Raw genomic sequence first — 27089 nt, 5'->3', positions numbered from 1 at the left:
CCATGTGTAATCTAGGATTCTTTATGGCTTACGCCCTGTAAGACAGAGCGATGAAGACGGGAGCGCATCCGATGCGCGATGAAGTAAGGGTGGAGTCGCTAATAAGTGCGGAGTCGGGCACAAAGATTCTTCAATAACAATTTCCAAAATTGTGCCCGAGTGCTGGGTCTGCTCTTTGATAGGACTTGTATGCTTTGTGAAAAGCACAAGCCTGATGCTCTGATACCATTGTCACAGGCTTGGGCACCCCAAGTCGGGAATCAACACGACATTCAAGAGAATCACTTAAAATACTCCAAAACTTAAAATCACAATTCAATTTTTGGTCGACACGGCCCGACATAGTTCTGTTCCCAGAGAGATTGGCCCAAAAGACTGGTGCCCCTTCGATATTTCTTTTATATTAATCTTTGAGCAAAGTACAACTCCTAAAGGGTCCTTTTCTCTCACACTCTGCGTCCAGATACTCTGAAGAGTGAGGCCCTTGGGCTTATTTATTTATACAAGGGATGCCAAAAGCAAAGCCCAAAAAACAATTAAACTCGAATACAAAGGATCCCAAAAGCAACTGGTCATCAAAAGCTACCAAAAAAGCACCAACGCAATTTATGAAATTTCGTACAGTCATACCACGTCAACAGCCAGCGTGAAACACGAAAATCCGTACAATGTGCTCAAAAGCTGCCAACGCAAAAGCAAGAATCTGTACAACTCTGCCACGTCAGCAACCAACGTGAAACACGAAAATCCATACAATCTGCCACGTCAGCAACCAACGTGAAATCCGGAAATCCGTACAGCAACTGCCACATCAGCTGTCAACGTAAAATCTGGAAATCCATACAGTAACTGCCAAGCCATCAGCTCGCAAATTACCCTTTGTATGTGTGTGTGTGTGTGTGTGTGTGTGTGTGTGTGTGTGTGTGTGTGTGTGTGTGTGTGTGTGTGTGTGTGTGTGTGTGTGTGTTGGGTCCAACTTTATTTTAATGCCTTTATGTCACTTGGGCCCCATCGGACGGGAACCCATAAGTTGGTGGGAACTTCTTCCGCTTCTTCTTCTACTGTTGCTTGTGCTTCTTAGAGTTTAGGCCCCTTGTTAGGAATATGAAGGTTGGCTCCGTTCTTCAGTGACATGACATGTCAGCAGTTTGTGACACATGCATCCAACTCTATCTCAAGGTTACAGAACATAGGTTATTAAGTAGCGGAGAAATTTTTTGCCATAGTTTGTAGAGATTTTTTGAGTGTTTTGTCAACATTTACTCAAGATTGTAAAAAATCTTGCAACAAAAGCTTGAAACTTTACTAAGCATCTCATTAATGTAGGAAAACGTATCAGGACCAACCGAATTGAAATGGTGAAGATCAAGACTTTACACTTCCACAAATCTTTACTTCTTTCCTTGCTTGAATGTGTGCTACTTAGCCGAGAGATGGTTGCTTTTATTTCCTTGAAGAGAGAGAGAGAGAGAGAGAGAGAGAGAGAGAGAGAGACCTAATGGGACCCCAATCAACCCTCTCTAGAGACCCCCACAATGTTACCGATGTTTCTTTTGATTGCATAAATGGAATGTACACACATGCAATACCTCAATGCAAGCTCTACTAACTCAATGGGAAATGTTGCTTTAGTAACTCTTCAAAATGAAGAACCTCCGGGGCTGATTTGATGCACCTTTGGATCCATCTCGTTGAGGGGTTGCTAATGGCCACCAAGGGGTAGATCTGGGGTTCATTTCCGCTCCTGATGTAAGCCGAATCAAGGGCTGAAAGCTGGCTACAAAAACGTAGTCGATCTGTCACTTAAAGCAGGGCTGAAAATGCAAATGATGATGGTGCCGATGATGGACAGCAATGGGAGCACTCGCTGCGGCGAGGGAATGGCCGAGAAGAGGCTCAATGGGCTGCCGCAGTACTGGGCTACACCGGCAAGGTTAGCATTACCACATCCAGGCCACGACCGACAAGTGGCAGGGCTGAAACTGGACACGCTAGGCTGATATGCTGCAAATTGAAACGTTGGATTGATCTGCGGTCTAGGGGCAAAAACATTGGGTTGATGCAAACGCTAGAGCTAGATCTCGTGCTGGCTCATTTGTTCTAAGACGCCGGCTCTACTCCTCCCCTTATACCAAGTTATTGGTTATAACCTTTTTAAGACTTAGGTAGGGCAAGTTTGGAAACTTATAGAAATAAATCATTAAAATTATTTTTTTATTAATAAACTTGACTTCGACAAAGTTTCTTGATGAAACTGTCGCACATCTGCCTACTCAAGAATCCGATTGGGGCGGGGAATGGCTTTTTGGGTTCCTCTAACCTCAAACTACATGCACATCATGTTGTATGCCCACCGTAGTGCAACATCATTGTCAAAATGCTTGTAAAATTTATTTATCCAAGAGGGTTCCCAAACTAGAAAACCTAATCTAATGGACTTGTCCCGACATGCAGGTTCAGGCACACACAAAATTGCCAATACTAATCCTCTTGAGATTCTAGACATTTCTATCTATAGATAGATAGGTGCAAAATTGGCTCTGGAAGTCGATGAAGCATGTCTACGTGGCATCCCCTCCTGCTTAAGGTAAGGTATTTGGCACCAAACTCCATGCATGGCATAAGATGATCTACTTTTGAGAGTCTCCGCTGGTGATGTGGAAATGTCCAAAAGACAGGGATGGTGATGATACATCTACTTGTTGCCTCCTAGATCAACAATTCCTTGTTGGTTACTGCTAGCCTTTGTTGCCCCAACTTGGATGGTGTGAATCAAACTACGAACCGGAGGGATGCTCATAGAGCGAATGGCTGAATATGCAAACGTTGATGCCCAAGAAGGTTACCGGTCAGCCTTTGCTGCCTCTACATAGGAAGATTGACAAAGCAACGCCGAATGGGAGATAAATATGGATGTCCTTTGGAATGCCCACGAACCATGACCAAGTGCACATGGCTTTGTGTACCACATGCTTCATCGACTTCCAGAGCCAGTTTTCCACTTAGGAGGATTAGTACCGGCAATTTTGTGAGCACGTTCGTAGGACCTGCATCGTAGGACCTGCATGTTCACACAAGTCCATTAGATTAGGTTTTCCAATTTTGGAACCCTCTTGCATAAATGGTTTGTAAACGCATTTTGGCAGATGTTATTACACTATAATAAGCATCTCGCATGACGTGCATCTAGTTTTAGGTTAGAGAAATCCAACGAGCCATTTCCCGCATCGATCGAATTCCCGAGTGGACAGATATACAACAGTTTCACCTAGAAACTCACCCCCTAGTCAAACTTATTAATTAATCATTCTCATAATTTATTTGTAGGAATTTGACCGAGGTTTTTCCCTACCTAGCACTTAGTTGATTTATAAGCCCTCAAACTTACCTATAAAGGGAACTCTACCGTTTGGCAAACTTCAATCTAGCGCTAGCGTTGTGCAAAATTCAGCCAGCATTTTCAGCTTCTAGCCCTAGCGCTACTCTGCCAACAAATAAGCCCTAGCGTTTTCAGTTTCAGCCTACTTCCTTGCCAAAGTTGTCACAAGACGGGCACCACGTGCTAATAGAAAAGAACAGACTGAACAGACTTAAACACTTCAATAACAACTGAACTGAGAGAGAGAGAGAGAGAGAGAGAGAGAGAGAGAGAGAGAGAGAGAGAGAGAGAGAGAGAGAACACGCAACACCGAGTGGCGGGATTCCACCCCAGAGAATATTGGCCCCAAACCTTGGCGCCCCTTTCGGTATTTCTTTATATTGCATTAACACAGTACAAGCCGGTACTCGAGACTCTGCACCTTCTCCACGAAGCATGCCATAGAATGAGCCCTAACCTCATATTTAAAGGCCCTTGGCCTGAAAAGCAGTTATAGTGAAAAGCCTTCAAAACTCAAAAGCTTCTGGTCCAAAAAGCAATGCCAAAAGCTGCCAACATAATTTACGGAAATCCGTACAACCCGCCACATCATCAGCTAGCGCAAAACGCAGAATTCCGTACAGCATGCCACGTGATCATGTCAGTGCAATTTTCGGAAATCTACCACGTCATCACTTTTTGTGTGTGTGCGGGTCCTGCTTTATTTTAATTCTTTGTGTCAGTTGGGGCCCCTTCGGACGGGGTCCCCATAAGTTGGGAGGACTTCTTCTGTTACTTGTTTTTCTTAGGGTTTAGGCCCCTCGGCCGGCATCTATAAGTTGGCTCCATTCTTTAGGCTTTGACACGTCAGCAGTTTGTTACATCTCCCCTTCTTGAAAGAGAGTAATCGTTCGCGATTACAGCATATCTGCAAAACAACTCAAGTTAGCTCAAAAATTTCCGAGGGACAATCAGTTTTCTTTTTTTATTAAGGAGTTAGCTTCTCTTTTCTGCTCTTTTGATCAAGGAGCTAGCTTCTCCTTTCGGCTGTTTTGATCAAGGAGTTAGCTTCTCCTTTCTGCTCTTTTGATCAAGGAGTTAGCTTCTCCTTTCGTCCAGATCGGAACTCTTGATATTCCAGCGTAGTAAAATTAGCCATCACACCCAGACCGTACTGATCTTCCAAGGGTGTCTTGATGCACTAAAATTACATACTCAGGCAATCTCATCCAATTAGGAATATTCAGTAGTTGGCACATCACAATGCAACACAAATGCTCACATATGCATGTTACAAGACATAGAAACATAAAGCCGCCGATGAACACTCCTCCCGCATAACCTAACAAGGTCCGGGCTGGGAGATATTCAACGACTCCCTCATCGTTCCTCCCGCATAAAAGGTCCGGGCCGAGAGATATAGAGGCCTTTTACAATCAAACGCCCCCCAGACCGCAGCCTGCGTCGTTTGGAGGTGCTGAGAGTAACCACTGCTCAGACTTCTTAATACTCCCCCCGTAAATAACCATGCAAGTCCGGGCCATGAGTAACAACAACAATACTCTCCCCGTAAATAACCACAAGGGTCCGGGCCATGAGTAGAAACAACACTTTTCAATCATTCAATACCCCCCCCCCGCAAATAACCACAAGGGTTCGCGCCATGAGTATGAAAATGCATTCTCAAACATAATTTCTCACTACTCCACCCAAGAGTAAAATCACCAATCATTGAAACAAGTATTAAAACCAAAGTCAAACAATTCAAATCGGCACCAAGACAGGTTCAAAACAGATACCATCCATTTCAAACAAATTCCAAACAGGATCACCAAACACGTTCTCAAAAAGATTTCAAACTTAAAAAGCAATCTCGACATCAATCGAGCTCGAAAAGTCGACAAACTTTCCATCCTAAAACCTGCACCAACACTTAGGGTTACGTTCATTCCATAAGGTCGTAGCCGAGCACAGCATGGTCCATCAGCTCTTGGACAAACAGTGTTTTTGTTGGCGACGATGGTAGTCCCAAGATAGCAATCGCACTGGATCTCCAAGGTCATCTGCTCGTGAAGAGACATCTACTGAGAGATGTCGAGAAATTTCAAGCTATAATCTACTAGGGTTTCCAAGGCAAGCATTTCAGAATACCCCACTCTGCCAAAAGTTACACTCCGAAGGAAGATGTCAGAAACCATATAACTTCGGACAATTTTTTTTTTTCTTGAAACCTTGCCAAGTACTTGGAGTATGCTGCTTGGTAGCTATCAACATCTGCATGGCAGCGCCTCTGAGAAAAACAGCAGCTCGAAACAAATCTTGGATCCTTCTCTTATGCCCTGTAAGACATGAGCGGTGAAGACGGGAGCGCGCCCGATGCGCGATGAAGGGTGGGAGTGGCTAATAAGTCCGGGTTGGCATGCGAAGATACCTCGAATAAAATTCCAATAGCACTCTGTATGCTCTTTTGTAGGACCGGTATGCTTTAAGAAAAGCACACGCCTGATGCTCTGATACCATTGTCACAAGACGGGCACCACGTGCCAATAGAAAAGAACAGATTGAACAAACTTTTGACACTTCAATAACAACTGAACTGAGAGAGAGAGAGAACACGCGACACGGAGTGGCGGAATTCCATCCCAGAGAGTATTGGCCCCAAGCCTTGGCGCCCCTTTCAGTATTTCTTTATATTGCACCAACACAGTACAAGCCGGTACTCAAGACTCTACACCTTCTCCAGGAAGCATGCCAGAGAATGAGCTCTAACCTCATATTTAAAGGCCCTTGGCCTGAAAAGCAGTTATAGTGAAAAGCCTTCAAAACTCAAAAGCTTCTGGTCCAAAAAGCAATGCCAAAAGCTGCCAGCGTAATTTACGGAAATCCATACAACCTGCCACATCATCAACTAGCTCAAAACACGGAATTCTGTACAACATGCCATGTGATCATGTCAACGCAATTTTCTGCCACGTCATTAGCTTTTGTGTGTGTGCGGGTCCTGCTTTTTTTTAATCCTTTGTGTCACTTGGGGCCCCTTCGAACAGGGTTCCCATAAGTTGGGAGGACTTCTTCTGTTACTTGTTTTTCTTAGGGTTTAGGCCCCTCGGCCAGCATCTGTAAGTTGGCTCCATTCTTTAGGCTTTGACACGTAAGCAATTTGTTACAAGAGTTGTGCAAGATCTACTAACGCTAACCCTCACGGATGCGCTCCGGTCTTTCGGCAACCCATTGAGCCTCTTCAAAGCCATTCTTTCACCGCGTGGAGTGCTTCCAATGCTGCCCATGATCAGCATCGTCGAGCTCTGCGTTTTCAGCCCTTTATTCTTCTCACATCGGGAGCCCAATTTAGCCCCAGATTTACCCCTTGGTGGCCATCCCCATCCCACATCGGCAAGGATCCAAAGGTGCATCAAATCAGCCACAAAGGTGCCTCGGCTTGAGGATTTACCGTAGCGACATTCACCATTCGAGTCAACAGAGTCTGCACTTGAGGTATTGATGTGCGTACAGCCCATTTATACAACCTAAAACGAATACCATATCAGCAATGATGTGGGGGGGCCTTGAGAGGGTTGGTTGAGACTCCATCAGGTTTCATTTTCTTCTCTCTCTCTCTCTCTCTCTCTCTCTCTCTCTCTCTCTCTCTCTCTCTCTCTCTCTCTCTCTCTCTCTCTCTCTCTCTCTCTCATTCTCCCATTCTCGTGAAAGAACCATCATTCAAGCTAAAAGGAATCACTATCGTAAGGAAACGAAGTAAAGGATAGTGGAAGTGTAGAACCTAGATCTTCACCATTTCAATTCGATGCACTCTTGACATTGATATTACAGGTTTGAAAATTTTGCACTAATTCGCTAATTCTCTCTTGTGTTTTTGGTTGTGTTGGCAACCCTTTGATGTATACTCCTCTCTCACTTGCTTGCCATTGAGCATAGGACCGTGCACCTTGAGTGTCACAAAATAGCAACCAATTGTATATGGGGTATTGCATGCGGGGTGCGCTGATGAGGGTGTAGATAGTCTCCCAAAGATTAATCTGTGACCTTCCTTGAACCAAGAGCAATGTGACATAAAAACACGTTTCGGCCCTCCAAAACTCCGAAACGGCGAAACGGCCGAAACGAGACAATGTTTTTTTAATTCTCCCCTTTTGACCCGCTGACCCAAAATGGGTGTTTTAGGATAATTAAACCCATTGCAAAGCCTTATGAGGAGGACTCTAGCTAGTTTCTTATTGATATTTGGACAGTTTATATAGTATGGCCAAAACTAAGCTCGTGTATTATTGGCCTTTTGGTCAGGACTCAAGATTCAAATCAAGTATTAGAAACTACTAGTGTGATTTTAGTCACGATTCTTGTTATGAGTACATGAATTTAGACATTGTTATTTGTTTTGCCGTTGTAATTTATCATGGTTTTGGCTTGGCTAGATATTTCAATTTCAGCTCTTACCTTGTTCACTCGTGACTCAAGTCTCACATCTAGATTCTAGTATTTCACATGTCTTGACAGGTGAATTTGTATGTATATTCAATGTATGATTATAGGTACATGCATGTAAAACGAAACTTGTGTTTCGCTTTCTCTGAGCTCCGAAACGCACGAAACCCCGAAACGTTTCATGTCACACTGAGGTCCAAGAGCGAAAATCCTTGTAAAGTCAAGACTCGTAGCGGTATGGAGACCTCCACCAATCAAAAAGGCGAGCAAGTTTCACCTACGGATCCTCCCATGAGTCCTCCCCTTACCCCTCCCTCTATGCCACCAAATACCATGGATGCTCTGATGGGGATGATGATGGTGCGGCAAGAAGCACGTCGACTAGAATGTGCGGAAGCTGAGCGAGAGGAACGTCGATTGGCGATCGAACCCGGGGCTCGTAGGCTCGAAGGGCAATCATGCGTGATCTTTTCATATCTTTGGTGGTGCGATTTGATACCCCACCTTCGGAGCCGGATTATGAAAAGCTTGCCAAGACCATCGTGGAGGCAACCAATGCTACACGTACGGCCCATGAACCAATTCCCTAGAAGATTACGTTTAGTAAGTTCGACGGTAAGATGGATGCCATTGTCATTTATTCTTGGTTGCATCAATTTACATCCTATTTTGCAGTTGTTAAATAGTTTAATAATAACAAACTTCTCTTGGCTTCCATGCATCTCACGGGTGATGCCATCAAGTGGAAGGATGAGTGGATGCAGAAGGAGGAGGAAGCCCACAAGGCGGCCCATTCTGCGTCCCTCCTCGTTCCACCTCTCGTGTGAGGATTAGTGGTGCTAATCCTATATTTAAGACTACAACTTCATACTTAAGATCAAACTGAGACTCAAGAGATTGATTGTGTGTTTGATTGATTCAACGAATGCTTGAAAACTGAGTACAATAGGCTCCTTATATAAGAGATGAAGAGACACAAATGAAAAGACGCGTCTCATGGTGAAGAGACGCGACTTTAGACATAAAGACACATCCTTTCGGCGAAGAGCTACAACCATTAAACAAAGAGTCGCAACCGTAGAGCGAAGGGGTGTGACCAGTCGTCTAAGGAGTGTGGCTTTTGGCGAAGAGGCACGTCTCTTGAGCGAAGGGTCATGACCATCCAAGCGTAGGGGTTCTCCTTGGCATGGCACTTTGTGTATTTGCAACTAAGAGTAGATGTAATATTGTAACATAGTCACAATCGTGACATTCCCTCCCATTTAAAATGAGAGCCTCGATTAAAGGAATGACTTCTGATGTTGACAGAAGTCTGGAAAAGCATGAATCTTCGAAAATCTTCAGTCTTTGAGTTATCTGGAACCTTTGCCTTGAACCTTTGCTTCTTGTAAAACCTTTTTGCTTTGACTGCTAAATCCCATGTCATCAAAGACTTTTTAGAGGAATCTTTGTCGTCATCAATTAATTCAGGATTAGTTAATGACTTCAAAAATTCATCAATAATAATTTATGCATATGCATCGGAGATCATATTCGTTTCATACTCCATTGTATCATGCCGTTTGACTAGTACTAATGGGAATGCTAACAATAAAAAGAACTTTTCTAGTTCTTCTCAATCGAATTCTCCATCTACATCTCAATCTAAGGGCCATAAATCTAAGGATCGAGGGACACATGAAGTTGCTTAGGTCGACGAGGAATCTTTTATCGACTATCCAAATTTTGCTAGCCTCATACAAGGGGACCATGCAGCTCGGTACCCATACTTCACCTTAAGCAGGAGGGGATGTTACGTGCACATGGCTTTGTGTGCCACATGGACATGTTTCATCGCCTTCCAAAGCCAACTTTCTACTTCTTTCTAGATAGGAGTGTCTACAATCCTAGCAGGATTAGTACCGGTAATTTTGTGAGCTTGTTCGTAAGACCTACATGTCTGAACAAGTCTATTAGATTAGGTTTTCTAGTTTTAAAATCCTCTTGCATAAATGGTTTGTACACATGTTTGACAAATGTTATTGTACTACGGTGGGTATCTTGCATGACATGCATGTAGTTTTAGGATAGAGGAATCCAATGAGCCATTCCCCGCATTGATCGGATTCCCGATGGGTAGATGTGCAAAATTTCACCCAGAAACTCACCCAAGTCAAACTTATTAATAAATCATCTTATTATTTATTTGTAGAAATTGGACATAGATTTTTCCCTACCTAGCCCTTAGCTTATTTATAAGCCCTCAAACTTACCTATAAAGGTAACCCTTGAGCCATCAATAATTGGCATAAGTGAAGGTACAGATGATTGCAGAGCTTGGTGTTTTGCAAGTTCCCCATCATTTTGGCAGACTTCAGCCCAACGCCAACGTTTTACAGAATTCAGCCACCGTTTTCAACTTCTAGCCTTAGCGCTACTCTCCCAGTAGAAGATCAGCCCTAGCATTTTTAGTTTCAGCCCACTTCCTCGCCAGAGTTGTGCGGATCTACTAACGCTAGCCCTCATGGATACGGTCCGGTCCTTTGGTAGCCCATAGAGCCTCTCCTCGGCCATTCCCTCGTCGCGTTGAGTGCTCCCATTGCTGCCCATCATCAGCATTGTCGAGGTCTGCCTTTTCAGCCCTTCATTCCTCTCACATTGGGAACCCAATTCAGCCCCAGATCTACCCCTTGGTGGCCATCCGCAATCCCACATCGAGAAGGATCCAAAGGTGCATCAAATCAACCTCGGAGGTGCCTCGTCTTTACGAGTTATCACGGAGACATTCACCATTTAAGTCAATAGAATTTTCACTTGAGGTATTGCATGTGTGTACATTCCATTTACGCAATCTAAAGCAGATACCACATCCTTGCTGGGGGGGGGGGGGGGGGGGGGGGGGGGGGGGGGGGCCCTTGAGAAGGTTGGTTGGGAACCCATCGACACTCACACTCTCTCTCTCTCTCTCTCTCTCTCTCTCTCTCTCTCTCTCTCTCTCTCTCTCTCTCTCTCTCTCTCTCTCTCTCATTCCCCCTCTTCAAGAGAAAAGTGAAAGAAACCATCATTCAAGCTATAAGGAATCACTAACGCAAGGAAAGGAAGTAAAGGATTGTGGAAGTGTAAACACTAGATCTTCACCATTTCAATTCCGTTGCACCTGAAAAAGATAGGGCCTCCTCTTGGAGCTTCAACTAGATTGCCGTATCATGGAAGCTATAGATGAATTTTTGTCTCTGCAATGGATGTGGCTATGAATGTAAGCTCACAATGCTTGCAAACTCCCGCAGTGCTTGCCTCGAATTAAAACCTTTGGCTCCGGATTCATGGTTGCCGAGATGCACATGGTGTAGACCCAATGTGCTACCAAAGATGTGTACAAATGGATGATGATACGATATCTCGGCTGGAATGATGGAATTCTCCAAGCAGATGGGAATGATGGTTGTCCAAACATTACCAAGACTCCTAAGCGAATAGGTGATGGCGCCTTCCTTTGTCATCATAGGCCACTAACAAATATTAATACTCGGAATAAACATCCTCTCGTTTCCAGTGCATGTCTTCAATGATGCAATCTGTCACTTCGAAGAATTTATGACTACAAATATTCATGCTAGGATATCTTTATATTGAGGTGGTCAAGCGTGCACACCAAGTCAACTACCCTCTCACAAGTGCACCACACTGTAACCTTCGGTTTACAATGTTTGCATTTTCCTATGCTAAAGGCGCACGCTCCTATGCGCAATGGCAAGCCCTGCAATTCCCTGAGTGGTAGAATTGTCTGTGGGCGAAATGCTAAAACACACACTCAAAATAATAGGGGGAATTTGTTTTTCAAAGATTAGCGGATTATGTCAGCTGCAACGAAATTGGAATGGAAAAGATCTAGACTTTATACTTCCACAAATCTTTACTTCTTTCCTTGTTTAATGCGTGCTACTTAGCACGCATTAAGATCTAGACTTTATACTTCCACAAATCTTTACTTCTTTCCTTGCTTAATGCGTGCTACTTAGCACGAGAGATGGTATAACCGACATGTACAACGTAGAGGGCGGTACTATTTCAATTGCCTGTTAACTTTATACAGAGCACTGAGAAGGAAAAACAACACAGTTCCGTCCAACGACTAGAATGTCACTATGCACACGAGATTGAAACCATGTAGGCCCCAAAGATTGGCACCCCTTTCGGTTTTCTTTAATCAATTTAAGGTAGACGATCCGACCACTTAGTACAAGCTTTCACAAAGCTGTCCAAACCTGGCGAGGGCTGAAATCGCAGATTTCCGACCTGATTTGGGTAACATAACGGCGCAAAAACCCTTGTAGGTCAAAAGTACCTGTCTAGGGCAGACTCCCTCGCTATCTACAAGCTTTCTGGTGAGCTGTCTTAGAAATTCAACATGCTGTAATTCTCTGTTTTTCACTACCGGGTGCCCAAAAGCATGTACACGCATCCCAAGGCTCTCACGAGGCTCCCTTGGTGTTCCCTTGCAGTTTAGGTGCGAAACCCTAAACCTGCAGAAAAACACAGCAGGCTGTAATTCCCTGTTTCGGATCGTTTTTAGCGGAGCGAACACGCCTACGCGTCTCCAAGGGCTCCCGCACGCAATGAAACAGTTCCCATGTAAATTGGACAAGTTTTCACGCGAGAAAACTCTCCAAACTCTGTTAGGTGCAACAAAAGTGAATGTTTGAACTTTGATCAAGATGAGTACTCCGAACTGTGCTCAAGGATTCCCTTTACTTACAGAAGGGAGAGCCTTCCGTTCCTTTAGTGAGAGAGTGTTGCCAAATTGGCTTTATCTGACAGAAAAATAATTCTAAATGAATTATTGGATTTATAAGTGAGGGTTTTCTCGCTTGGAACACCAAGGAAAAATAATTCTAAATGAATTATTGGAATTTTAAGTGAGGGTTTTTCTCACTGAAGACATCCGAGTACAAAATATTCCTAGTGCGTTATTCAGAGTAATGACGGGAGCACTGTGAAAGGGAATATCTGTAAGGCCACCAAGAACGGGTACTTCTGATGCGTCACATCGGATGGGTGACAAGGAGCATCGGGAAGAAGTATCCGACCATCCGGGAACGGACATCTCTGATGCGTCATAGGATGGGTGACATAGAGCATCGTGAAGGAGATTGTACCGTAAGTTCGGTAGGAAAGGACTAGGTGATGGGTATTCCTCATGCGTCACAAGGTGGGTGACGGGTGCATCGGAAAGGGAATATCCATAGTCGGGAGGAAATTCCGAACTGTGTTGAAATTGTGCACAAGGAAAAAGCAAGCACTTGAATGAAGATGGGTTCATAGGAAACTTTGAGGAAAAACAGATGCTTTTTGAGAAAGCGGGATTGCCTTTCGGAAAAGCAGATGCTTTCTCGCGAGGAAGTCTATGTCTGCATTGCAACTGTGCATGTGGTTGCATCCAGGGACGCCTGGGAAGTGCTGTGAAAGCATTGTTTTTAACTTATAAGGTTTAGTTGAGTTTTTGGACAGATTTAGACCATTTTTAAAGGTGACCGACCGCCCACTTAATAAGTGGGCAGCCATCTGATAAATAAGGCAACAGATCAGCCAGCGTTTTCTCTCTCTCTTTTTCTCGCAGAGCAGCGAAAAAAAAAAGAAAAAAAAATTGGGAAAAAAAAAAAAAAACGGCCGCGATCTCTACGCGAGCAGCTATTCGTGCCCGTGGCTAGGAGCTATAAAAGCATCGCATGCCCTTACTCAGAGAGAAAAGACCAATCTTTGCAAGGAGGAGATGCTGCTGCAAATTTCAGCCGTAAAGAAGACGTTGCCGGTGATGTCCATGGCTGCCCCAAGTGTACCAAATGTCGCCAAGACCCAGTACGCGAGTTCCCTCGCGAAGAAGTGCCTACAAAGCGTGTTTCCATCGTGACAAGTTGCTGTTTTTCTCTGTTTTCAGCCCATAAACTTCGTAGACGGGGCTGATTTACGAGAAGGAACCCGAGAACACACCTCTTTTGTGCGTAGGATTGGAAGAGAGGATTTTCTATGGAGAGATCTCTTCCAGGGAATTGCTTTTCGAGAACGAAGTTGCGTTTCGAGCGTCGAGACTTTGAAGGTAACGATTTTCATGTTATGAACTCTGAGTATTTGTTTGCAGGTGTACTTCCTCTTAGTCAGGGAGTAGGAGCAGAGGAAGGTATGAGCCTCTGCAGGAGAAAAGCGCTCTGAGGAACTAGAGCCAGATCAGCCTAAGGGTTTCGTACCCGAGTTTGGGAAGTAGATCCACGGATCGGAGAGAGGTAGTCTCTCAAGTTGTGATCCGGAAGTTGGGATTCCCAAGTAAGGACTTCGTGCCCGGGAAAGCAGATTTGTTCTGCGGGAAGAGGACTCTGGAAAGAGAATTGGAAAAGAGTTGCAGGGATGCCATGCCCTGAGTCTGGAAGGTGAGATCCAGAGGCGAGAACCTTGATTCTCAAGGAATTGGAATAAGGAACGGAAGTTCCTTGGAATCGGGTTTTGCCCTAGGAATCGGAAGCTGAGGCTTCCGAGAACCATAGACTTCTCCTCAGTAATAAAGATACTATTACGAGGGGGGACCAGCCTATCTTCTGGTCCCCAGTACTGTGTCGATCTTCTCTCTCTCTCTCTCTCTCTCTCTCTCTCTCTCTCTCTCTCTCTCTCTCTCTCTCTCTCTATTTATTTCTCTCTATATCCTCTCACTATGAACGGAAGTGCATGAGTCTAGGAGATAGAGAGAGAAGAATACGACACCAAAATGTAGTCAAACCCTCCTCCAAAGGCCCCACTCTCTATGGCGAGAGCGATCTACTTATGATTGCACAAATCTCTACAATGCTTGGACTTGCCAACAATGTCGACGACGATGAGGACGACGACGAGACGGACTGGAATCTGAGATAGCCAATGGCTGAAATTTGCAAATCTTTCTCTGTTGAATTCTAACTCTATGTCGGTGACGATGATGCGACGACGACGCGCTGAAAACGCAAATGCTGAAATCTGCCTTTTCCGGGCTGAATCTACAAACTTCGCGGGATCTGACCGTGCGGCGAGGATCTGCTGCGGGCAGGTGAGATCTGCGAGGTTCGGGACTTGTTCTGCGATGTCTTAGTGCTGAAAACTAAAAACGCTGGTACTTGTGTTGGTTCCGTCGCAATAGATCTGCAAAACACTGAAATGCCTGGCATATGCAAAAACGTTAGGGTTGAAAATGGTCCTGCTGCGGTGAATCTGCTAACGATGGGGCTTCTGCTTCTTGCTATCACCAGGAATCTGCAAGATCCAAAAACACTCGCTGATCTGGTTCGAAACGCTAGGTTTATGCTGTGGAGCAAAAATGCTAGGCCTCTTGGGGGTTCTGCTGAGAAGTTGCCTGTTGAGCAAGGTGCTCCTGCTGCCTCTTCTGCCAAAAAGTGCTAGCGCTAGGTTTGCTTATATACAAACTTAGCAAAATTGCCCTACCTACTTTCCAACAAAAGTCACTTAAAAATAATAAATGAAAAATGTCAAAAATAGAGAAAATAGGTCTATGCACTGTAAAAATGCTACTGATGGCATCTTACTAGAATCTGATGGTCATGTTGTGTGCAACCAGAGGATATGCATCTAATCTAAGTGTCTAGATATGCACGGTCTGCAAACAAACTCACAAAAGTGCCAGATCACTTCCTATTCTGGACTGACTTGACTGAACTGAACCCTGGTCATGCTGTAGCTTGTCCACAGACACAGGGTTGGATGTGTCACGTGACATCCCCTCCTCTTCAAAGTGAGGTACTGGAACCGAACTGTATGGCGTCGAGGGAGATTGCCAACAACATCTGGAATCCTCGAAAGGACTCTTCGCCGACCCACTCTGAGGTGTGAGTCGTGCGATACTTGAACTTCATAAAGGTCTGCAACGCTTGCTTCTTTGGGCGGCGCCGAAAGCGACGGCCACCTTCGATGCTTCAAATTCGTCTTATGTCATGCTTCTTTCTTCTTCAAGAATCTCCATGGTTGAAGATTCCTGAAACCACTTCCAACACAAAAACATGAACATACCTATTCCATGTAAAGTGACTAAAGAAAATCTCGTCTTCCTAAAAGACTGTGTTGTAATGTAGATGAACAAATAGACGGAGTGCCAAACCGTTCACCACACATACGTAAACAATAAAATCGAATCTTGTCTTGCTGATCTAAATCAATCAACTGTGGCAATTCACAACGGAAATGCCCATGCTTGGTGCTCGTACTTGCTTGTGCTTTTTCTACAACTGTGTCGCGTCAAGGAAGAGACATGGAATGTGACTTCCTTGAATGCATACTTTTCAGCTATTCATGAATAATCCGCATACATCCCTGCTCATTCACGAGGGAAACGTCCTCAACGTACAATATGTCATGCTTAGGAAAAGGGATCACATAAAGACGCTGACTAAAATACAGGAAACGATCACGAATGAAACATTCGAACAATGCGTGCTAACGAATCATTCGAACATATAGTACTTCCTATAAGGGTTCTTTGGACCTAGGCTCGAGAGCCAAGATCGGTTCTTCGTGTTTGATGAATCTTCTTGTGGGGGTTCTGTAGACCTCGACTCGAGAGCCAAGATCGGTTCTTCGTGATTGCTCGAATCTGCAATGAGGTTAGCTTCACTAGAAAAAGTATCAACTAACACATCATCCTTGTGAACAATCACATCATCTTCATGCAAATCATCATGTGTGTGAGAAATCACATCTTGATCATCATACAAAGCATCATGCTTGTCATTGTCATTCAAATCATCATGCTTGTCATTCAAACCATCATGCAAATCCTGTGTGTCATGCTTGGGAGAAGAAGAGACTAAGAGAGTCTCCTTTTCCCGAATCTCTTCAATCTTCGCCTACACATTAGAGATGAGAGAGGAAGAATGAACAACGTTCTTGCGATCCAAATCTGTTTTTCTTTCTGCGAACTTGCGATCAAATTATTTGGCCTCCAAGCGTAATTGCTCGCGCTCACGCTCCATGGCTGCCATTCTTGCTTCGTGCCACGTTGTCATCATGTCCACCATCGTCTTGCACCAAGCCTCCATAGGATCTCGTGCAATCCTTGGCGTAGATGGGAAAGGGGGAGGGGTCAGAAAAACCTCCTGGTGGAGAAAATTCTTCTTCGCCTCTCTCATGCTCATCACCTCCAAGCGAAGTATCCATTCCGCTTCGAGTGATGACCATCCACTGAATTCTTGGGTTCTTGTGGATTCTTGTGGTCTTGGGTTCTTAAGTTCACGAGGAACTTGGGTTCTTGGGGGTCTTGGTTCTTGGGGTTCTTGAGTTCTTGAGGTTCTTCTTTCGCTTGCAATCTGTGTTAGAGAAGCATCTTCTCTTCACCTGAGTTCTTCTCTTTTCCTCCGGACGTACCCTATAGCGGCCTTGCTCACACCAAGGTTGCTTTTTCCCACCTCACGTCGATTGACCGGCCACTGAGTGCACGGTCCGCTCTCAATGAGTGAAAAGAGGCACAAGGGGAGGCTCGACAAGCCCTTCTTTCTTGGGTTTCCTGTCACTCTTCAAAAACACGATTAGGAATCGACACGCCCAAGAGGACTTGGGTGACGTGCAATCGTAACAAGCAAAAAAAATTATGTGGTTCTTTCCTTGAGTGATACAGAACACTATCAAAGTTCTGATACCAATGTTAGGTGCAGCGGAAGTGAATGTTTGAACTTTGCTCAAGATGAGTGCTCCGAACTGTGCTCAAGGGTTTCTTTTACTTACAGAAGGGAGAGCCTTCCGTTTCTTTTGCATGAGACTGAGAGATAGAGAGAGAAGAATACGACACCAGAATGTTGTCAAACCCTCCTCCAAAGGCCTTGGCGAGAGCGGTCTACTATGATTGCACAAATCTCTACAATGCTTGGACTTGCCGACGATGTCGACGACGAGACGAACTGGAATCTGAGATAGATAATGACTCAAATGTGGGGGAGCAGGAGAGAGAGCCCACTTGCTACTCTATGCAATGAGAGTGAAGGAGAAGAGGAGAGTGGCGCAGAAGAAGCACACGCAGAGAAAATACGTGAGAGAGAGAGAGAACTCGTAGAAGTTTTGGGAAAAGTCACGATAGATCGATTTTGGGCTTGACCTTTGAGTATATGAGTAAGTGACTAGGGGGCCATTCACACTTGGGCCCCCTCACTTATAAGTTTTTTAACTTATAAGTTAATAAGTACAAGGCACTTAGGCCTTTATTCCCTAACAACCTCCCACCTAAAGGCAATGTACCTTGGGAGATCAAAGAATCAGCTAACTATGATACAACAGCTGATCATGCGCTTACTCATCCAACACCCATCATCTGACGGCAATATGCAAACCGCTCTGCTGGAAGACTCTTGGTCAAAAGATCTGCAGGATTGTCATCTGTGTGCACCTTGACAAGTGTAATGCTCTTGTCATCAAGCACACTCCTGATAAAATGATACTTCACCTCTATGTGCTTTGTCTTGGCATGAAAAACAGGATTCCTTGCAAGCATAATAGCACTCTGACTGTCACAGTGTAGCACAGGAACCGGTGACTTAATGCCAAGCTCTTCTACCAAACGCATGAGCCACAAAGCTTCTTTGCATGCCTCAGTGGCAGCCACATACTCAGTCTCAGTGGTAGACAAAGCAACACATTTTTGCAGTCTAGAAATCCAAGAAACTGCACCTCTTGTGAATGTAAACACATATCCAGAGGTAGACTTCCTACAATCTGGATGTCCAGCAAAATCTGCATCTGTAAAGCCATGCACAGATGTCTCACTCTTCCCAAAACAAATGCACAAGTCTTTAGTGCCTTTCAAGTATCTCAAGATACACTTCACTGCTTCCCAATGCTTTTTGCCAGGATTGCTCATGTACCCGCTTACCACTCCCACCGCAAATGCAATGTCCGGACGTGTAGCAACCATAGCATACATCAAACTGCCAACAGCTGATGCATAAGGAATCTTGGCCATTTCAGCCCGCATATCATCTGTGTTTGGGCAGTCATGTGCAGTTAGTTTTACATATGTAGGCAGCGGAGTACCAAGTGCCTTTCCCCCATCCATATGAAAACGATGTAGCACCTTATTCACATAATCTCGTTGAGATAGATACAGACGCCTGTTGGGTCTATCTCGAGAGATACGCATGCCCAAAATATGATTAGCATCACCAAGATCCTTCATGTCAAAGCGATTCTTTAAGCTTTGCTGCAATGCATCCAACTCCGTGACATTTTTACCCGCAATAAGCATGTCATCAACATACAAAATCAGCAATAGAAGAGATCCATCACTTGCCGTTTTGATATACAAACAGTGATCAGAATTACTTCTTTTGTATCCTTGAGACCTCATGAATGTATCAAACTTGTGATACCATGCACGGGGAGACTGTTTCAAACCATACAAGCTCTTCAAGAGTCTACATACTTTCTTCTCTTGCCCCTTTGACACAAAACCTTCTGGCTGCATCATATAGATCATCTCAAGCAAATCACCATGCAAAAACGTTGTTTTGACATCCATTTGCTTTAACTCCATATCTTCAGAAGCAACCAGGCCTAAAACAAGACGTAATGTGGCAAGCTTTACAACAGGAGAAAAAATCTCATCAAAATCAACACCATGCTTTTGCTTGTACCCTTTAGCAACCAAACGTGCCTTGTACTTAGAAGAAGCATCAGATGTGACCTTGGTCTTGTAAACCCATTTACATGGCAGAGCCTTATGCCCTTTAGGCAAATCAACCAAGTCCCATGTATGGTTTTTCTCCAAAGACTGCATTTCCGAAACCATTGCTTTGAACCATTTCTTACTGTCTTCCCGTTGCATAGCCTCTTTATAACAAGACGGCTCACCACAATCAGTAAGCATGACATAGTCCAAAGACGGTTCATATCTATCGGGGGGCCTTGTCACCCGAGTAGACCTACGCACCCAATGATCCATAACAGGTGGATTTTCAGCCTGTAAACCATCAAAAACAGCAGGCTGTTCAGCCGGTTGTATCGCAACAACGGGCAGTCTAGGAGCATCAACCTGTTCCCCTACCTGTGGTGCATCAATGGCAACTTGTTGGGGCTGATTTTTAGCAGCTAATGGCTGATTTTCAGCACCATTTTCAGCATGTAAAGGCTGCTGAACATTGGGCCTTCTTGGTTGTCCATATGTAACATCTTCACGAAAAACAACCCGGCGCACTTCCTCGACCTTTGTGGGCTGTTTGTGCATGCAATTCTCATTGAAGATGACATCATTGCTGCGTATGATTTTCCGTAATGCGGGATCCCATAATCTATACCCCATTTCACCATCCTCACCATATCCTAGGAAAATGCATTTATGAGACTTTGGTTCTAGTTTGGTGCGCAGTTCACTCCGGATGTGAACATAGGCCTCACAACCAAACACTCTTAAATGTGCATATTAGGGTGGCTTGCCAAACCACACCTCCTCAGGCACCTTTCCACCCAAAGCCTTGCTAGGTGAGCGATTAATCAAGTGAATAGCTGTTTGCACAGCTTCTGCCCAAAAACCATGAGGTAATGCAGCATGTGACAGCATACTCCGAACTTTCTCTTGGATAGTCCGGTTCAACCTCTCTGCAACTCCATTCTGAGAGGGATTAAAAGGAGCCGTGAGCTCTCTTTTAATACCTTTAGTAGCACAAAAGTCAATAAATGCTTTTGATACATACTCCCCCCCATTGTCTGAGCGCAAAGACCTAAGCTTCTTGTCAGTTTGATTCTCAACAAACGCAAGAAACTTCTTGAAAGTATCCAAAACATCGCTTTTAGCACGTATTGGATACACCCACACCTTACGTGTAGCATCATCGATAAACGAGACAAAATATTTCTTTCCCCCTAAGGACAACTGTGGCATTTCACATACATCGGAATGCACTAAGTCTAACCTGTCAGACTTCAAAGAAAGAGACCTTTTGTGCGGTGTTTGACTGTGCTTACCATAAATACAGTGCTCACAATGAGAAAAATCAGCATACCTCAAACACGGCAAATAACCACAACGAGACAGAGTTTCCATTCCTCTTTTACTCATGTGTCCCAACCGGCCATGCCACAAAGAAACACTTGGCTGCTCGGTTACGGCGACAACATGGTCACGCACACTAGATACATGCAAAGGATACAAAGTGTCCGATTTACAACCCTTGGCTACAATCCGGGCCCCTTTACAAATTTTCCACTTGCTATCACCAAAAGTGGTGTGATAGCCTGCATCATCTAGCTACCCTGTACTAATCAAACTCTTCTTGAGTTGTGGCACATGGCGCACTTTGTGCAAAACAAAAGTCATACCATCAGCAAAGGAAAACTGGACACTGCCAATACCTGCAATGTCACATGCATAGTTGTCTCCCAAATAAACAGTGCCCTGCACCTCACCTGAGTACTGTGTAAACCAATCCCTATGAGGTGTTACATGAAAGGAGGCACTTGAATCAAGAATCCAAGTATGCATGTCCACATCAGAACCCATAGCAAGGGTATGTGCATCCACAGAAGAGGCATTGAGTACATCAATGCTGCTGTCACTGTCACAACTACTAGCAACATTGATTTCCTCAATCAACACAGTGCTCTTCTTGGCATTTCCCTTGTCCTTTGCATCAGTTTCAGCACCCTTGTTCTTCTCTTTCTTCCACTCATAGCATTCCCGTTTATAATGCCCTTTCTTTCCACAATGATGACACACAACATCTTTCCTACGAGATTTGCTGCGTGCCCTGTCCTTACTGTCAGATTTCTCCCTCTGTTGAGACCTGCCTCTCAAGTACAATGCATTAGAAGACCCACCTGTGGTGTTCTTCCTGTTCATCTCTTCCATCAAGAGAGAACTCTCTACATCTGCATACTTAAGTGACGCACTTGAGTTACTAAGAGCTGTCCGGAATACATCCCAACTCTCGGACAATGTGCATAGCAGAAAAGTAGCTTTGAACTCCTCATCAATCGTGAATTTCAGCTCTGTCAGTTGGCTGAAAATAGAATTGAATTCATTGAGGTGCACTGACATGTGCGTGCCCTCCTTCATACGGAGATCCATAAGCTTCTTAAGCCAATACACTTTACTGGCAGCACTCTGCTGTGCATACAACTCGTCTAAACGCTTCCACATGCCCCATGCTGTCTGCTCATTCTCTACATTGAAGAGTAAATTGTCAGACACCGAAAGCATGATCGTGGAGCGAGCCAACTCGTCCACTTCTTCCCATTCTTCAACCTCCATATCATCCGGTTTCACACCCTGTAACTTAATAATAGGTTTCGCCTGTTTCTTCTGCAACATCACATTATAACATTGCTTCTTCCATATAGCAAAGTTATGGGCCCCTTCAAGCTTGCGAATGTGCAACAAATTGCCACTTTCACTGCTAGAAGCCATTCTGAGTGATTGCAAACACTGAAACCCTGTTTTGCCGACCTAAACACGCCCAAATGTGCGCAATCGGGCAAAAACAGCGAGCAAATTTCACGCGAAATCACCCCAAAACGGCGTACATTCACTGCCAAACCCTTACCAAAGGTTTCCACAAGGTGTATACATCATTTGCTTGCTGAAATTCCCTGTTTTAGGGCAAAAATCAGACCTGTAAACACCTGTTTTGCTGAATTTTCAGAACCTCGTTGGTGGAAACACCTATAAGATTGACCTGTGAGACTTGCCCTAATGAAATTGCATCAAATTGACCCCGAAATTGGTCAATTTCAGCAGAAATAGGCTGCTGTTCGCCAGTTTTTGAAACCCTAATTTTGGGGAAACTGTCAACGGAGGTCGATTCTACACGGTGAGAGGATCCCTTCGCGACGGAGTTGATCGAAAACGGTTGAATATCCTTCCCGCAGCGAGCAAGAACAGAATTCTGATCTGTGCTGCGAAAATGGCTCTCTTGGAAACCCTAATGCTCTGATACCATGTGTGGGGGAGCAGGAGAGAGAGCCCACTTGCTACTCTATGCAATGAGAGTGAAGAAGAAGAGGAGAGTGGCGCAGAAGAAGCACACGTAGAGAAAATACGTGAGAGAGAGAGAGAGAACTCGTAGAAGTTTTGGGAAAAGTCACGATAGATCGATTTTGGGCTTGACCTTTGAGTTTATGAGTAAGTGACTAGGGGGCCATTCACACTTGGGCCCCCTCACTTATAAGTTTTTTAACTTATAAGTTAATAAGTACAAGGCACTTAGGCCTTTATTCCCTAACATGAAATATGCAAATCTTTATCTGTTGAATTCTAACTCTATGTCGGTGACGATGTCAATGACGACGACGCACTGAAAACATAGATGCTGAAATCTGTGTTTTCCGGGCTGAATCTGCAAACTTCGCGGGATCTGACCGTGCGGCGAGGATCTGCTGCGGGAAGGTGAGATCTGCGAGGTTCGGGACTTGTTTTGCGATGTGTAAGTGCTGAAAACTAAAAACGTTGGTGCTTGTGTTGGTTCCGTCACCGTAGATCTGCAAAACGCTGAAATGCCTCGCATATGCAAAAACGCTGGGATTGAAAATGGTCCTGCTGCGATGAATCTGCTAACGCTGGGGCTTCTGCTTCTTGCTATCGCCAAGAATCTGCAAGATCCAAAAACGTTGGCCGATCTGGTCCAAAACGCTAGGTTTATGCTGTGGAGCAAAAACGCTAGGCCTCTTGGGGTTCTGCTGAGAAGTTGCCTGTTGAGCAAGGTGCTCCTGCTGCCTCTTCTGCCAGAAAGTGCTAGCGCTAGGTTTGCTTATATACAAACTTAGCAAAATTGCCCTACCTACTTTCCAACAAAAGTCACTTAAAAATAATAAGTGAAAAATGTCAAAAATAGGAAAAATAGGTCTATGCACTGTAAAAATGCTAGGGATCGTACTAGAATCTGATGGTCATGCTGTGTGCAACCAGAGGATATGCATCTAAATTAAGTGTCTAGACATGCACGGTCTGCGAACAGACTCAGAAAAGTGCCAGATCACTTCCTATTCTAGACTAACTAGACTGACCTGAACCCTGGTTATGCTATAGCTTGTCCATGGACACAGGGTTGGATGTGTCACGTGACAAACTCGCAATCTTTCGCGATAGAATTGTGCGCACCTGTGGGGAATTAGCAATTAGCTAATCCGATTCCTGTTCAGAAGGCTCGTGCCTTGACAAACGCGCATAAACCCCAGAACTGTATATATTCATCTGAGTAGACCAACTAGTGAAGCATTACCATATGTGCCAAATGGGAGAGAGAGATGCACGAGAGCAAATCATCACGCTAGATGAGACAGAGGAGAAGGCAAGCTTTCCATTAGAGCTGTAGACCTGCACCCACTACTCACATACACACTGAAGGTCACTTAGTGTAAAATTCAGCCTCCTCTCTCAAATTGGCCACCCCCTCTTCATGCTCGAAGTGGCAATACTGCCTGGAGCCGCCATGTGTCCAGTTTGCCCCTTTTGGGTTAATTTCCTAGTTCCCACTAACTTATGAAGTTGTGACTTTCCCAGTGGCACAGACTTCATTTGGCGCACACAGGCTTCCATACTCATCAGAATTTAGTGCTAACTGGCTTGACCAGTTCCGGACTGACCGACCTAGACTCCTGATGTGAGAAACCCGTTCGGCCGCAGCCGTTTCACACTGGCCATGCAATGTCCACTTGGACCTTTTCAAGGTTTCCGAAGAAAACAAGTCAAAATAAAATAAATAAAAATATGCAATACATATTTAGAGAAAGCAACAGGAAAAATACACCTCCTGGTGATAGATGGTTCCTTTTATTTCCTTGTAGAGAGAGATTGAGAGAGGCAGAGAGGTGTAGAGAGAGAGAGAGGAGAATGACACCCAATGGAGTCCCAACCAATCCTCTCAAGGATCCCCCACGCTATTGTCGATGTGGTATTTGCTCTTTTGATTGCATAAATGGATGTACACATATGCAATACCTCAATGCAAACTCTTCAAAATGGGGAATGTTGCCGGAGTAACTCTTCAAAATGAAGTAACTCCGGGGCTGATTTGATGCACCTTTGGATCCGTCTAGATGAGGTGTTGTTGATGGCCATCAAGGGGTAGATTTGGGCTTGATTTGCACTCCCAACGTGAGAGGAATCAAGGGCTAGGTTGCAACGGAGAGGCTAGTGTTAGCAGATACGGGCCGCCACGACCAACGAGCGGAAGGGCTGAAAACTGAAAACGTTGGGCTGATCTGGTGCTAACCGGGAACGTTGGGCTCTAGAGAGAGAGAAAGAAAGGAAGCAACCTGTTTACAACTCTTTGATAAAAAATTCAAATAGCCCTTTCAACAAGAGAGGAAAGTCTTACACAAAAAGAGAAGCATGTACCATCTCTTCTAAACATTATCTATACTTTTGGCTATCATATGGGCACATGAAATCTACCTCATTAAGCATGACCGCACTGCGAAGAATGTTTGATGAAGAACAAGGAAGGTAGGGCTTGAGGATTTACAAATGTGCATGTTTTTTTAGGCTATATTCTTTTATAAGAAGCCATTGCTGTCAATATCTCCCCATTTTTTTGCTCTGAATATGTTGCTCCCATCATTTCCCTCAAGGTCAGGAGTTGAGGGGCTCAGAATCTTAGCCGTCCATTGAGAGCACTTCCCTGAGCGTAATTCTTGCTGCATGCATCAGATCTGCAGCACATCAGCATGCAGAATCCAGAGCTTGAGCCTCCAATGAGATACTGGCAGCTCAGAAGTTGAAATGTGATGAGGTACTGGCACCTCACCATTCGTAATGCGTAGATCTTGCTTTATCATGTCGTTGCCAGTGCACACTAATTCCTGTCACGTCTTCCTGCCACATCTGGCCTCTCGACAGCCCCCCTCCTGGTACTTGTATACATTCAATGGTTACGATTGAGCGCTTAGCCGGTTAAGTGGACTAAGATGAGGGGGAGGAGGCCTAGCAACTTCATAAGATTGGGTTGAAAATGCAGAGGAGGTCAAGCTACGAGAGTCTGACTCAATCTTTGGTTCCAGAAGTGCCCAGCCTTCGAGCCAAGGGCTTTAAGGGAAAAGTGCCCCGCTCTAGAGGGTCAAGAGCTTTTAAGGGGTGAATGACCATTCCCCATAATATAGATGACCACATGGCAACCGACATGACCGCTGGGAGACATGATGAAATGACCATTTCCTGCCCAGACTTCACCTTTCCCAGGATGTTGATTACTATAAGACATGAAGGCAGAAGGTTTTCCTGTAGCGTCGACCGGGCCCTCCTTAAGCTAAAACCAATGGGCATGCGAATATGGGGGCAGAGTTTAAGAAAGCCTAAGAGAGCTAGTCTTGAACGGAAGCCAGAGGGAAAGAGAGATAGAGAGAGATTTTAACGTCGCAGGAACTATCCACGAGACGTCAAAGATCTATCTGTGTGTGTGTGTGTGTGTGTGGGTGTGTGTGTGTGTGTGTGTGTGAGAGAGAGAGAGAGAGAGAGAGAGAGAGAGACCTGGATGGAGAGGAGAGCAGCAGAGCCTTCATGCAGGCGCGAGTAGGAAGCCCAGCGCGTGAGATGCACATAATAGGCCTGCATGTCGAAGCTGTTTCGCTCCAGCTCCGCAAACGCTACTCCATGAACGCGTGCCTCCACGAACTCGGCGCCCTCGTCATTGCAGGCCACCACCAAGCGCCCGTCTTGGCCTTCAGCGAGGCGGCCGGCAAACGGATAAAAGACGACCAACGCCTGCGATAGACTGCTCTTGTAGTGAGCACATCATTGAAAAGGCTCCGGCCGGCACCATTTTTAATGACGTGGCAGGCCCTTTTATGCTGGCCGCTCGCCGAGAGGAGTTTGGCCTCTCCCACTCCAACCAACCAACCCAAATATGGCTGGCCAATCAAAAGCCAATAAGCGCAACGGCTACGAATCCCTGTGCCGGCTATATTCAGCAACTGCGTTTCGGTCCTCCACCCCTGCTGCATTTCGCTCATATCCAGCAGTTCTGCGTTTCGACAACATCACGAGCCCTTGTTAATTGGCTGAAGCGAAGGTATTTCAAACCACACCCCCCCCCCCCCCCCCGGCCGCCCGCCCGCCCGCCCGCCCAACCCAACAACACACGCTTTGCTTGGGGATTACACACACACACACACATATGCTTTTCCAGAAAACGTCTTTTCTACATTTCTTACACACACACTAGTGCACCTCAAGGAGTATTGCACCTCAAGCTTAATTGTTTAATGCTTTTCCAGAAAATGTCTTTTGTGCATTTCTTGCACACACAGTAGTGCACCTCAAGGAGTATTGCTAAGGAGTATTGCTTAGTTTAAGAGTACTGTGTTA

General features: G+C 44.9%; 1 pseudogene across 1 annotated transcript in view; it reads right to left on the bottom strand.

Moving 5' to 3' along the window:
* The window catches only part of LOC147427872 (shikimate O-hydroxycinnamoyltransferase-like), a 31212-nt pseudogene extending 4456 nt beyond the window's left edge, over window positions 1-26756 (bottom strand). Inside the window, exons 1-2 of the transcript XR_015185940.1 lie at window positions 26555-26756; window positions 26253-26486 (exon numbers count right to left, since the gene is read on the bottom strand). The product of XR_015185940.1 is annotated as a shikimate O-hydroxycinnamoyltransferase-like (transcript). The remainder of the gene's footprint in view (window positions 1-26252; window positions 26487-26554) is intronic.
* Between the last annotated feature and the right edge of the window lie 333 nt (window positions 26757-27089).

The sequence above is a fragment of the Adiantum capillus-veneris genome, chromosome 23, assembly GCF_014529385.1.
Source record: "Adiantum capillus-veneris isolate H3 chromosome 23, ASM1452938v2, whole genome shotgun sequence".
Classification (NCBI taxonomy): Eukaryota; Viridiplantae; Streptophyta; class Polypodiopsida; order Polypodiales; family Pteridaceae; genus Adiantum; species Adiantum capillus-veneris.
Note: the sequence above shows the minus strand (reverse complement) of the source record. Positions and strands in the feature narration are given on the sequence as shown.